This window comes from Onychostruthus taczanowskii, unplaced genomic scaffold (assembly GCF_017590055.1).
Source record: "Onychostruthus taczanowskii isolate IOZ18803 unplaced genomic scaffold, ASM1759005v1 scaffold136, whole genome shotgun sequence".
In the NCBI taxonomy this organism is placed as follows: domain Eukaryota; kingdom Metazoa; phylum Chordata; class Aves; order Passeriformes; family Passeridae; genus Onychostruthus; species Onychostruthus taczanowskii.
In genome coordinates, this window is record NW_024498529.1 from 738,566 (window position 1) to 752,250 (window position 13,685).

Below are 13,685 nucleotides of genomic sequence, written 5' to 3' on the forward strand. Positions count from 1 at the left end.
GCATTATTGCCATGACCAGATCCTTCTGACACCCTTCAGTTTTTACAACGGTCTCCTTTTGGGAAGGGAAAACAAAATAAGACTGCAACATGTCATCACTGACACTTCAACATTTCATTCACCTTGTTTATCTACTTCATCTCCTTTAGCCTTCCTTCCCCAATGCACATTATGGTTGACTAAATTTTGTTACTCTAAAGTTACAGATTTAATTATATTTGTTCCATTTAAAGCACCACTAAGAAACTAAGTAAAATTAACCCCACTGGAACAGGCTTTGCTATTTAAAAGCCAAAGATGTTCAAATGTTTTAGCCATTTTCAGCCATTCTTCCCCCTTGGGGCATCTGCCTGAGGCGCCTTTACAGTCCCAGCTAAAAGCAGAAAGTGCTCCATGACTTGTGAACCAAAAGGAGTAGACACTCCCACTGCCTGATCCCCAGGGCTGTGAGAAAACCCTGGGGAGACACTGTCAGACACACAGGACTCAGAATGCAGATACGGCACAAGTCCTGCAGCCACCGTGATGATGATGACACCAGGGAAACCTGGGGGACATCAAGACCCAGAGAGCCTTTTGGGGTGTCAGCAGCCAGCTCCAATATGCTCCCTAAACATCAGAAGACCTTAATGCACCCAAAATAGATGTTTTCAAGATGAAGTTAGGTACTTTCCTGCCTTGAGGTTGATTCCTAAACCTAAAAACATCCCAAAATAGCAGTGTGGGGCTCTGATTAGAGCAGGCAAAAAATCCCTCTGCCAAACAGCAGGAACCCCTCCCAGGCCAGGCCAGGGCTGTGTGCATGCTGTAAGCTGGCACGAGCCTGGACTGTCTCTGAAAGGAGCCATCCCATTTTCCATCCAACCATCTGTTTGTTTCCTTCCCGCTGCCGCTCCGTGCTTTGTGCCAGCACAAGAGGCTGCACGACCCACACTGAGGAACCATTACCAGGCTGAAAAAAATTCTTTTTCAAATAGTTTGGGTTAGGCTGGTTTCACCTGCAGGGATTGACAAGGGCCACCCTGCCCCAGGCTGAGCCTACTTGGCCCTTCCCATAGAGTCAGTCCAAAAGCAGGAAATAAGCAGGCATGGCCTCCTTGTCTTTCAATCTGGCTCGTAGAAATTAATCTCGGAAATAATTCCAACACACCCGCAGTAATGATAAGGAAATATTTCCTAATATGGAATAAAAACTGAATATTGGAGTTGTGCTGCACTCCAGGATTTCCTGCTATTCAACACAGCTGAGCAGCAGAAGTCTCCCATGAACAGCAGCTGAGATTCAGCTCTCTGCTGCTTTCGACGAGCAGCAAGTGTAAATTCATTTCCCTGACAGTAAAAGGTACAGGATGAAACTATATATGGATATACAAGAGTATACAGGGGAATATATGCACTAAAAACCCCCTAGGTCTACCTACACCTATGTAAGATCCATAAACTATGTTTATTTCCCTTGAGAGTTAATCTTTTGTCCATTCAAGTAGCAAAGAAACTTTTGATCCAAACGTCATAACCTTGGATTTCACAAACAATGGGAGACTGGCCATGTGACATTTAGAAAAGCAAACCTACTAATAAGGTCACTTTCATTTCAGCTCCACTTGCCTTCAGCCTTTGGTGACACAATTACATTCTTTAAGTTCTACTGTCAATAGCTCTGTCCCAAAGTGAGGAGCACACTTCGAGACATTCCGTACTTAAAACACTAACTCAGTGCTGAAGGCCACGCAATGACTTACCAACATCTTCCTGAGCTCAGTTCTTTCAAATAACTCATTTTATTCCCTTTACCTCTTAAGACAATCCAGCCATTAGGGTTTAGCAGTACCCACTCAAACTGCCTCACTGAGCATGTGTGTGTGGCTGTGGCTAGGATGCCCCCACCCACCCCAACCTCACTGAGAAAGGAGACACACAGGGGTTGTACTTCTGCTCCACCTGCAGGAATGGAGGGCTAGAGCCAGGAACAGGAAGGGAACAGAGGTGCTGGTGTCTCCACACAATGCTGTCTTCCAAGGAGTGCTCCAAGTGGGAGGTCAGCTCAGGACAACACTCTGGATGACTAAATGAAGCATGAGATATGATGAGGGAACCAGACCTGCAGTCCCAAGCAGCCACTCCTTTACTTCCAGTATTTACCATTGGGTGCATTTTAATTTCCTGGAGACAAGAGAAATCAGTAGCTTGCTGAAAGCCAACACTGCTCTGCAGTGAAATAACATTTCATAGCTTGCTTCACCTCACTTCTATCTGTCCTTTCTCCTGGCTCTCCCCACGTTTCACAGTGCTGCAAATCTTTCTTCTCCCAAAAGTGTCTAAAAACAGGAAGCTTTTCTATTTACTGGAGTAATTACATTCCTGTGCACTCAAGCATTTTCACAGCTTTTAGCAGGTACTTGTATCCAGGCGTAAGAAAACATTGTTTTAAGACCCATTGAATTAATGGGCATGAAAAAAGCCCATGCAAAATATCTCGTCGCAATGTTTTGGTTCATGAAATAATTACAAACAGAGCAAGGTCAACAATCATAAATCCCCTTCCTCCTCAGTTATTGGTTTTCTGGATAGAGTCCTACTCCGGTCCAATGAAAAACATGTCCCATTCTAAAACATGTACAACTGTCCAAAGGTAACATTCAGTCACAGGGAGTTTCTCTACATCTTTTGTGACAAACAGGCATAAGTTGGAACAAAAGCAATGAATAAGAAAAGAAGCTTCTAACACAGCCCCAGTACAAGCTTCAAGGAAACTGTGTTACATTTTCAGATGTCATTCAAAAGCTCTGCTCTTAGATTTTAGGTATTTTGTAAAGCCCTTCTACTTCCTAAGGGGCCTAGGGAAGCAGGACCTTTAGGAATTAGGAGGGACTGCTGCACTGAAGAATGCTGTAGAAGGTGGTACCAAGTTTGCTTTTCTTTTCCACTGATGTATGTTCAAATCCCTGACTCTTGCCAGGCTCTTTTTAGATCACGTCAATCAAATTAAGAAATTACACACGATAAGTCTGTGCCAGCAAAGGAGCTGACTGCTAAACGAGATGCAGAATATCAGTGCCCGGCCATGGCCTGTGCAGTGCTTCCAGTCAGGGTTAATGAGCACAACAAATCCCTCTGGCCCTGCAAAACTGTAAATGCAGGTAGTGTCTGCTATCAGCGTACACAACACTGAAGAGCAGATGTTTGCCCATTCAAATATCACTACAGCACTTCATTCTTGAACTGGGATATTTGGAGCGGCAGACAGCTGTTGGCACACAAAGCAGACCAACTTGGTGAGAGCCCAGAGATAAAGAGATGTGTGTGGTTTCCTGATGTAAGAGAGGAGCACATGGTACCACCCTGCCAGTGCCTGAAGCTGGGAAGCAGATTTGGAATGGTGGAGATGTAGCTGAGCCATAATCTTACCACCAAATCACCAGCAACTGAAGTGGAGAATTAAGCTTTATCTCATAAAGGAACCCTAATGACAACACCTAATCCCCATAGTGATAATAAGGATAACTGAGAAGAGAAAGCTTTACCACTGTGCCTTATCATCAGACTGGTTTAGGGGAGAACAGTCAATACAGCTGTGGTCTCGTATTTCAACATTTCTATCAAATTGAGAATGCATATATCACAAACACACAGCAAATGGGTAGCTGGAATTTATCCCTCTGAAATTTTTAGAGGTTTAGGTAGAGAGGAAACAGCTCTGGAAGAGGCAGACTGCCTCATGAAATCCCAGAGTCTTCCTGCAGCCTTTCTGTCACATCCCAACTGCTCATCTCCTCCAGGGCTGAAGGGCACCAGGAATGCTTTGTTATGACAGTCTGTATGTCCACATAACTGCATATTCGCCTCCCACATAACTGCACATTCACTCTTCTAGGAAGAGAGGAGGAAGGCAAAAAAGAAACTGCATGCAGATGAAAGATGATGAGGTTTGTGATGAGCATTAGTTCCTGGTGAGTAGTAATTCTCCAGCCTTGGCCTGGGAAAGTTCACTCAGAATGGGTGTTGTTTTCCTTTAAATTCATCTCAGATATTTGATTCTATTATCTGCTTTCCAAGTTAAAGGACAAGAGAAGCAAATCAGGGTGTGGATAAATGCTCTGGCTATATCCAGCTGCAAGGGAGGTAGGGGAAAAGGAACAGAAGAGATCTGCTTAAGTTTCTACAAGATATTAAGGCTGTATGTTAAACATGCATGAAAGGGTAAATTTCCAGATTAAAAAGAAATAAATAAAATTTAAAGAGCCAGTTTCCTAAGCTTCCAGGAGGAAATAGATTATGGCAAGAAAAGCAGAAAAAGATGACAAATTCTCTAGGAGCAAACCTTTCCCACCAAGGAAGCCTTCAGAACAGAAAAACTTGGAGCATGTCCTGAGGGCTAAGCACTCTCTTGACTGAGAAAAGGAGCAGGACTCATCAGTAGAGGAAGGACTCTTCATGGAACAGGGGTCACCTCAAGCAAAGGAGAAGAAACACTTGTGTTCCTACAGAATGGCTCTCACTGTTCCTTTTCAAGGTGAAAGTCTCTACTGCCCCTGTACAGTGACCATGTGTCATTGTGCCTCCATTTCTTTATCTGTCAAGTGCAGATAAATACAAGTGGAGGAAACCTGAACGGAAATATCAGTTTTGTACAAACAATAGGTCAAGATGGAGACTGGTGGAGAGGCAAATAAAGACTACTTTCAGGCAGTGATCTGAACTGCTTGACAAATAGCATACAAGCAGGTATTTCCCATAAATAGTAACCAGAGAAAAACCTAAATAAGCCACAGGAAGAATTAAATAATTTCCACTTTTGAAATATTATTTAACATTAACATTTCTTTATGGGCATGGGCCCTATGCCCAAGGCCTTTACAGAGAAAGGACAGAAATTGCTGCCAAGTCCTGCTTCAAGGACTTGTCAGTGCAGGTCTACAATTGGCTCTTAGAAAGACTAGAAAATTCTCAGCATCCAGGGTTCCAACAAAGTCCCTTCCTTTACACTGGGCTGATCCTTCCACTGGGCTGATCCTTCCACTGGGCTGATCCTTCAAGTCCCAGCCACACATTCCTACAGTTTTCCTAATAATGCAGCCACAGGCCAGTTAGGGCAACTCAGCAGCAGCCGGACAAAATTAAGCTACCAACCAGCCCCATGCTCTTGTGAAAAGAGGACCACTCTTCTATAAGATCAGCAAATTGGTTTGTCCCATCCTCCACCTCCACAAATTCAGTGAAAGAGGACAAATTAAAGAGGGACAGGCACAGAGGACAAGGGGGAGAACAGAACTGTCCCTTCTGCAGGCAGCCAGACTTGGACTACATCCCAGTAAAGTTTGAATACACTTGTGGCAGTGGGAGTACAGGGCTGTCCCTTTAGACGGAGGCCATTTATGTCACATTGGGTGCAACAGAAACCCCACAGTGACAACTCTTACACAAACATTGACTCTCACCAATGAGTCACATCCCTCTTGCTCCCATTTTGGCTGGCTCCCTTTGGAAGTGGGCTGGTGGAGAGGAGAGCTGTGCAAACCTCTCAAAACACAGGCTGTAACTACTTTCTGACACTTCCTTCACTTCAGGCTGCAACAGTACAGAACACAATCCACTTGATTCTGATGGAAATGGTCAAGGTGAGGCTAATCACGACGAACAGCTGAGCACCCATCCATGTGCTGCACTCCCCATGGATCACCCCAGTCACATTTACAAAGTCCAGGAAGGGTTTGTACCATGTGCTGCTCCCTTTTGCCTTGTGAGATTTCCCATGTTCTCCTGGGGCACAGCTTGGTTCCAGCATGCTGAGCAAAGCCCAGCACGGACAGCAAGCTCAAATGCTGTGCTGCAGCAGAAGCCCACCCTGCAGCACACACAGATAGAACTACGCAATCAGTACTTGAATCTGAATAGTTTTATGATCACTCAAACACTTAAAGCAATGCCCAGTACCTGATCTATGAGAACACATCAGAAACATCCACTTAAAGGCTCATCCTAATTTCTCACTCATTCCTTAATGCATTTCCTCTCAGTCTATTCAACCACTCTCCCAAAAGAGTTGCCTGCTCAGGTATCCCTAACAAAACCTCTAATGGTGACTTGAAGTGAACAAATCCTGCAGAATAAAACCACATTCAATCGCTGTCATTTGCCAGTGATGCAAGCATTGAAGTAGTGAATATCTGGAGTTTTCTGTTTCTAATTGCAGATGATGTATGTACAGAGGGAGGATGCTTTTGTGGCTAAAGCACAGGAAACTGTATTAAGTAACAGATTATCTGGATTCTATTTTATTTCCCATGTTCAAAACCAAACCATACAGAAAGAAAAAGAAAACATGTACTTAGGGTGTGCCTCAGTCACCCTACAAGAAAGCAAACATCACTCCTGTAGCCAGCATGTCATGTTAGGAGGTTTAAGGAGTTCACAGGCACAAACAACTGGGGTCTTAACTATTAAGAAGTTATTAATTCATTCTGAAAATTCATTATTTAACCTAAAACATATGACACATGTGGACCCTCCTTTTTAAGTGCACTTGCGTGAGCTGCCCATCTGAGGGCTGCAGCCAAGCATAGATCTGTATATTGTAGGTTTGGAAGGGTGTGTGGCAAGATAAGCACCTGAGACAGCCTGCACTGTTCCAAAGACAGGGCTGAAATCTCACCATGAATTCAGAAACAGGGGGAAAATATATGGGAAAGAGCAATAGGAAGGACACTGAATATCAATGCTCTGCAAGAGGCCAAATTTGGTGATGGCATTTCCAAGCTGAGCTCCAACAACCTTGGAGAAACAGTGCTCTTGTGAGTCTAGCTGAGAGCATTCCTCCAATGACTCTCCACTCAATGCTTACACAATCTGTTGCTCATATGCAAATAACATTAATCAGCTGCTTTTAAAGCACTGATAAATAGGCAACCTTTGGAAAGTTTTACAGTTTCCCAGTAAAGCCACACACAGTATCAGGAATGTGGTTTGTCATATTGATATAGCACAGGGTAAGAGAGAACATGTCCCACTTTCACAAATCACAAGGAAGCAGATGCTCTGCTCTATTCTCTTCACTTCTGAAAACGTAAGGAGCACCAAAAAATAAAGAGAAAGTAGTCTAATAAAGCAGTATTAGCACAGAATCGAAAACATTTACATCTGTGGTTCCTCAGATGATTAATTATTGCTTCAGTTGAGCCTTAAAATATATTTTAACTTGCACTCATTTACAAAATGAAAAGCAAGTGAAAGCCCTTATTTTAGAACTGCCCCTGGCAGTCAGAAAAGGTCTGGGAGAAACAAGACTTTCTTTTTACTCCACAGATTATGCTCCATTGATACTGAGCCCTATCCCCCTAGCCTAGATCCATAATAAAAAATTCATTACTCTCTCCAGATCTAAGATGGTAACTCAGGGTTGGAAGCGAGATCTGGAGGCTAGTCTACTTTTTTTTTTTTTTTTTTTTTTTTTTTGATCCCCTTGAGTAAAATTTTGCAAAATAAATTATGGAAATTTCAGCAAATCCTGAAAGCACAGGGAAGCTGCTCTGCTGGCAGCCTCCTGGAGGGAAGGTGTGCCCTCCCTCTTCCCAGCATGCTCAAAGCTGCAAAGGTCTCTTGGAGTTGCTAGCAAGCCTCAAGCTGCTTTCCTCTCCTCTGGGTTATCCCTTGTGTTAATAATGCCAGAAAGCATCTCCATCTTGCAATGAACTGGAGCTGCAGGCTTTATTCTGCTTCCCTGTGTCATGTACCTTCCACCCAGCCTTCAAGCAAATTATGTTTTGCCCCTTTAAAACACTTTCCAACTACATCTGGAGGTACTTCGTAAAATTAAAATGTAACACCCATGATCTTGATAATGAAAGCTGGCAACTGTATCACCTAGACTGAGAAGGAAATGAAATAAACCCAGCCTCCAGTACTGGCAGGATTTTGAAGGTGTATGAGCAAGAGAAGATCCCTGACTTGAAACAACTATCTGCAGCAGCCTGTAGGGAACAGACCCCTTCCATTTAGTAGCAGAAATTTATCCAAGAAAGAAGAGAATCCTAGAGCCATCATGGTTGGAAGAGACCAGCAAGACCAAACGCCCTTGACCAAACGCCACCACGCCAACTCAACCACAGCATTAAGCGCCACCTAAAATCACTTCTTGAACACTTCCAGGGATGGTGAGCCACACATACTGACACAGCACTCTCCACACACAGTTCCCAAAAAATGCAGACAATTTCTGTCTGATTTCAGAAATGCAGAAAGCAAGGCATAACAAAATTAGTCAGAGCCATCAAAAAATAAATTAAATCAAAAGTTAACTATGCAGCACCGGTATCTGAGGCACAAAGAGTAATTTGCAGCAGCTGCCAAAAACCTGAAGGAAGAGCTGAGACCCAGAATGAGCACGATAGTCCTGAATCTCACCTTGAGTTTCGTATTACAGTCAGATCAGGCCAGTGCTGGGCAAAGACACGCTGCTTCTCTGGCAAGGCTTCACACAGACACAGATGTTTGAAAAATAAAGTGTGTGCACTCAGAACATAAAAATGCTTTATGGAATCCTATTTTTAACAGTAAATGCCACAGTGAACTATGGGAAAATCTAGAATTACAGCAGGAAACAGAAGAAAAAGCTCAATTGACCTGAGCCCGGGGATTTTTCAGAGGTGCAACTGCAGAGGATCACAGGAGCCCTGGGGCTCTCAGCTGCTGAAGAGGGAGCATATTCTTCATGCTGTTCTGGAGAAAAACAAACAGATCCTGACCGCTCTGACCAAAACAAAAGAAGGCCAGGAATTCACAAGTTCTTGCTTGCACCTGCAGGGATATTTGACAAAAGTGAACCCACTAGATCCTGTTATTGTTGACATTTCACCTGCTCCAGGGAGCTATTCAGAAGTCACACAGCAGTATCAGGGTGTTCACTCCAGGCAACACAACTGCAAGTCCACCCAGGCCTTCCCTGCACCCATGTTGTTTCCAACCATAGTCACTCTTACAGGAGGCAGAAGCAAACATCTCCTCCCAGTACTTTTCCAAGTCCACTGAGCACCCAGGATGGTTAAGATGTCCAACTGCCTTGGATGTGCAACTTTTAAACACCCAAGTCCAGGTAGATGAATCCTGCTGGCATCTGACACAATGCCAACTCTCACTGTGATGAGGATATCTGGAGTGAGTCTTTGGATTTAGCAGCTTGCTTCTCCTCATAATCTCCAAAGCCTCTAACTGTTGGCTATACCTGCAACAGGTTTCTCAAGCACCTTTAGAGACTCATCCTCAGTGAACAGTCGTACAGCAAACAGATCTCACTATTTCACTTTCAGTTAAATATGTTCCAAAAGCCCAATGAAGCGAACAAAATAGGTGGCATCCCTCATTCCCATGTGCAACCACAGGACACTGGACCCTCCAGCAGAAGAGGGCTAGGCAAGTCTGTAATGTGGATTTTTCACCTAACTTAAGACACTTGGAATCCAACTGTGGCTTGATCATCTTGTCATTTTTACAGCCTTTAACTCTGGGCACCTTACAGACAGTAAAAATATTCTTCACATAAAGAAAGAAGATGAAGATCTGAAGCTCTATACATAGTATTTGCTAAAAATACCTCTTTGGAGACATCCCTTGCCAAATAGGTGCCAAAACTTCAAAGGCTGAATTATCATGTTGAAATATTTGAAATGCAAGTTGTTATGATTCTTGTGAGGCATGGCTGGCAGGCAGAGATGGCATCTTTCAGCTCCAAGAGCTGGTCCAGGCAGTAACTGGAAATAGCTCTTTGGTGGCTTATGTGAAATGAGTCAAGGGATCTCAGTCCAGCTCTCAGCAAATTAGGAACAACATCACAAAAGCATCTGCAAGAGTGACTTCCTTTGCTGATACCATTCTGAAGGGCAAGGACTCAATAAGGTAGGGAAAAAGAATTATCCTCCCTCAAAATAGCACTCTTCTTCAAAACACGAATTGCTTTTATCCAGCATCTTTTGTGAAAGCATCCCAGTGCATTTTTGCTAAATATGAACTAATCTAAGTATTCCTTTAAGTAATACCTGAAATCCAACACTTTACCAGTAGTAAGGGCCAAGACCTACTGACTTCCAACATGCCAGAACCACGCAAAAGGAGAGCAGGAATATTCCCATCCCCATTCTAACTGTATTTCTTTCTGGAGCCAACAAAAGTTTCAGAGCTCTCAAGCATTTTTCTTCAAGAAAATTTAGCACAGAAGCAGAGGTTCCCCTTGAACCAACCACTTCATTTCAAAGAAATCAATCATTAGTTGCATTTGCCTTGTATCTTGCCAGTAAAAGGGCATGAAGCAAGCAAGCCAAATTTAGAAAACTAAGTAACAATATTTTAGACTCTGCTTTAAGAAAACAAAGTAATTTTAGCTGTATGTGTCATTCAGAGCAATAGCTTTGAAAGCATCAGTCAACTCCATTAATTAACCGGAACTTTTTGGGATGGCACAAGGTAACTGAATCTAATCACACAATATTAGGGGATCGGTGCTGCTCTGTAAATTCAGAGATGCCAAGTTGAGCAAAAAGAAAGTGTTTCATTCAGAGATGAAAGCCTTCTGAATTTTGGTGCTTTGTGAACAGCTGCTAAACAGATTGAGCAATGCCTGTGAAGTACACAAGGTCAAATGTGGTCAGTACCTCAAAGAGTACCACATTTCAATACTGAAAAAGCACTTGTGAAAAACATCTCAGCATACCCGTATCTGCCTAGCACTTAAAAAATGTCCTAAGTATCCACAACAGAGGCAGGATTATTCTTTGTCAGTCCCCTCTCCCTCAAAGCTGATGAGAATTATACCACCAAATTCAACACGGGTAGTAGATCCATTAAAAAAAAAAAAAAAAAAAAAAGAGGCTTCTTGGTTAGAATCAGCATTGACTGAGGTACCAAAGGAAATCAAGAATTACAAGAAATTCTTAGGTGTTTATTTTATTCACACATTAGTCAATGCCACTAATCTGGAAAACCACTGGAATGCATTCAGTAAAGCTTTCTTAGCTAAATTTTATTTCACTAAAGACCCTACAGTCAGGGTCAAACACAAACTACCTTCCTGATCTATACAAGGAAGAGAAAGCAAAGGCAGATGCTTGCTATAGCACAGGACAAAAAGCTCCTGTTTCCTGTCCTTGATGTACATAAATACTGGCAGCCCACTTGTGTCAGTGACTTCATCTTGTAAAACAGGTGCTTTGTTGACAAGATCATCCCCATCCCTGAAGAGAAGGAAGCTGCACCCAAAGCACCGATTCAGATGTTCCAAACAGGAGTCTGGCCTTCCAAGACAAATATGGAGCTTGAGCTGCAATGCTCCTACTTGGGGTTTCCCAGTTTGCAATATCTCAGGAGGATTTACTTTAGGATTCAAGGAGAAGAGAGGTGGGTGGTCCTTAATTAACCAGCCTTGTCTAGGCACACAAGTGAGGGAGGGAAAGCACTTGGATTCCACACTGACTTAAAAAAATCTCATCCTGCAACTGCATTCTCCAGCTGCACACAGGCAGATGTAGATTCACTCTCCCTAATGTCCTAAGTAAGGATACAGATGCTTTTGTCTTCTTAGTCTGTACATCTTTAAAGATGACACGACTTATGAGGAGCACTTCAGCAAAAGAACCAAGAAAATACATTTATGCTCTGGTTCTCAGACTGAGAAAATTACAGGCATAGAGAAATAAGAAAGACACTGTCAGGACTCATTTCAAAAATTAGCTTCTATAAGGAAAAAATACAAATAACATTAACAGCTTTCAGTTTCTTGGATATTTTTTCTTAAAGCAAAACAGTGTAAACAAAATTCTCATTATAATTCTTCTCTTGCAGCCCTTTCTCCCCAAGGAGCAGAAGCTCATTCTGTGCCTGGGGGTCAACACCTGAAACTGGACTGAACCATAAACAAAACTGAAATTGGCTTTCTAAATATTGCTATTCAACAAAAAACGCAAAGAGAAAATTAGCTAAAACTACTTATCTTTATTAGAGTATAACAATTCCCCCCCTCAATTACTTCATAATAACTTCCTTTTTCTTTTGTCACTTTCCACTATGATTTCAATCAATTCAAATGCAGTGATCCAAACTACACATTAAAAAAAATGTGTGTCCATTGGTCATTCCCCCAATGTTCCTTTTGATTGTAAAGATTATTTTACAGAGCAGAATGTTATTTTGCTTATTTGAACATAAAAAGGGCATGCATATTTCTTCTTCGTACCCTCACAAATGCCAGAGTTTTCTGTCTTACTGAGGACCAAAGGTGAAGGCAGTAGTATTTTTGACAGGCTCCAAGGAACCTCTTTGCAGCAGAGATGCTCAGCAAAGTTATTCTGTCAGCAGCCAGGCTGCAGCACAAACTGTGAGCAGCAGCTCCAGTCAATGCTGTAGGTCAGTGTGTATTCAGACAGGAGAAATCCTCTCTTCCCTGGTTTTGGTGATATAATGTTCACCTCTTTCTCCTAAACTCTGAAAGGAATTTGTTCTTTCTTTTTTCATCTGCCACCACAAAAGTGGTTTACGTGTCTGTGAGCAAAAGCAGTCAGTTCACATGAATCGGGTGCTCTCTGGGATTAAATGGGGCTTAAAGGTATCCAAGTGTGAGCCTAAGACTCTGGAGTTATGAATGTGCCAGCTGCCAGAGACAATGCTTACAATGCTTCCTGCTTGATCTGGGAGCAGGGAACTGGGCAGGTTGTACTCAGATGCCTCCTGAAAAACCAAGTGGAAAGTTCCTTTAGGTTACTCTACAGCAGGATCAGCACCACCAATCCCCATAGAAGGAACTGGGATTAGGGCTGGAATATGTTAACTTAAATATCCACGTACCGGTCTAGCTCACTGACACAGGCATGGCCTGAAATTCTCTAAACTGATCATATCAGAATGGCATTCATTTCACACTCCTCATCGCCATAAAGCCCAGAGCAAGGCTGGGAAGACAAGAGCACACATCATCATTCCTGTCACAAGAAACTTTCATACAAGTTCACTTGCATCTAAATTACATGCCAGGTATAAGCAACCCCTTCAAGGGCCAGGATCTCAAACTGATTAGCTGGTAAACACATTCTAATCCTCATCTGGACACCTCCTTACATGACTGGCACCCCAGCACAGCTGGAATCCAAGGATTCATTCCACAGATTTGTTCTCCTGTAACAAAACCATAGCTACCTGGCCTCAAATACTGGAGACAGCCTTGCATATGGGGCTCACAGTGACTTCAGTGTGTTTCTTCCTCTTGAAGTAATGGGTGAATGTTGCCTGTAAACACTGATAATTACTGAGAACTAGAGCAGTCAAGAACTGGTGCTAAGTAAGAGAGGTAAAAAAATTTCCAATTTCTTTGAAGATTTGCCAGTAAAGCTTGACAATTTAAAGCATTCCACTTTGTTCTTCTCCCTTTATCACAGGCTCATGGGAAAAAAAAAAAAAAAGACTAAGAGAAAAGAGAAGAAAAATATTTAACAGGCAGAAGAATCCCCTTCTGGATTCCCTTCATCTTCCAAACAACTGGTATTGTTTCTCCAGATCTCCTTCTCAAAATCTTCATGCAATTCAATCTCCTATCTGAAGCAATTTCTGAAGATGCTCGTTCCTACTACCACAGCTCATCATAACTTAGTCATTTCCAACCCCTGCTCCAGAGGGCTGAGAGGTGGATGACAGGCTGAGAATGTGCTGTG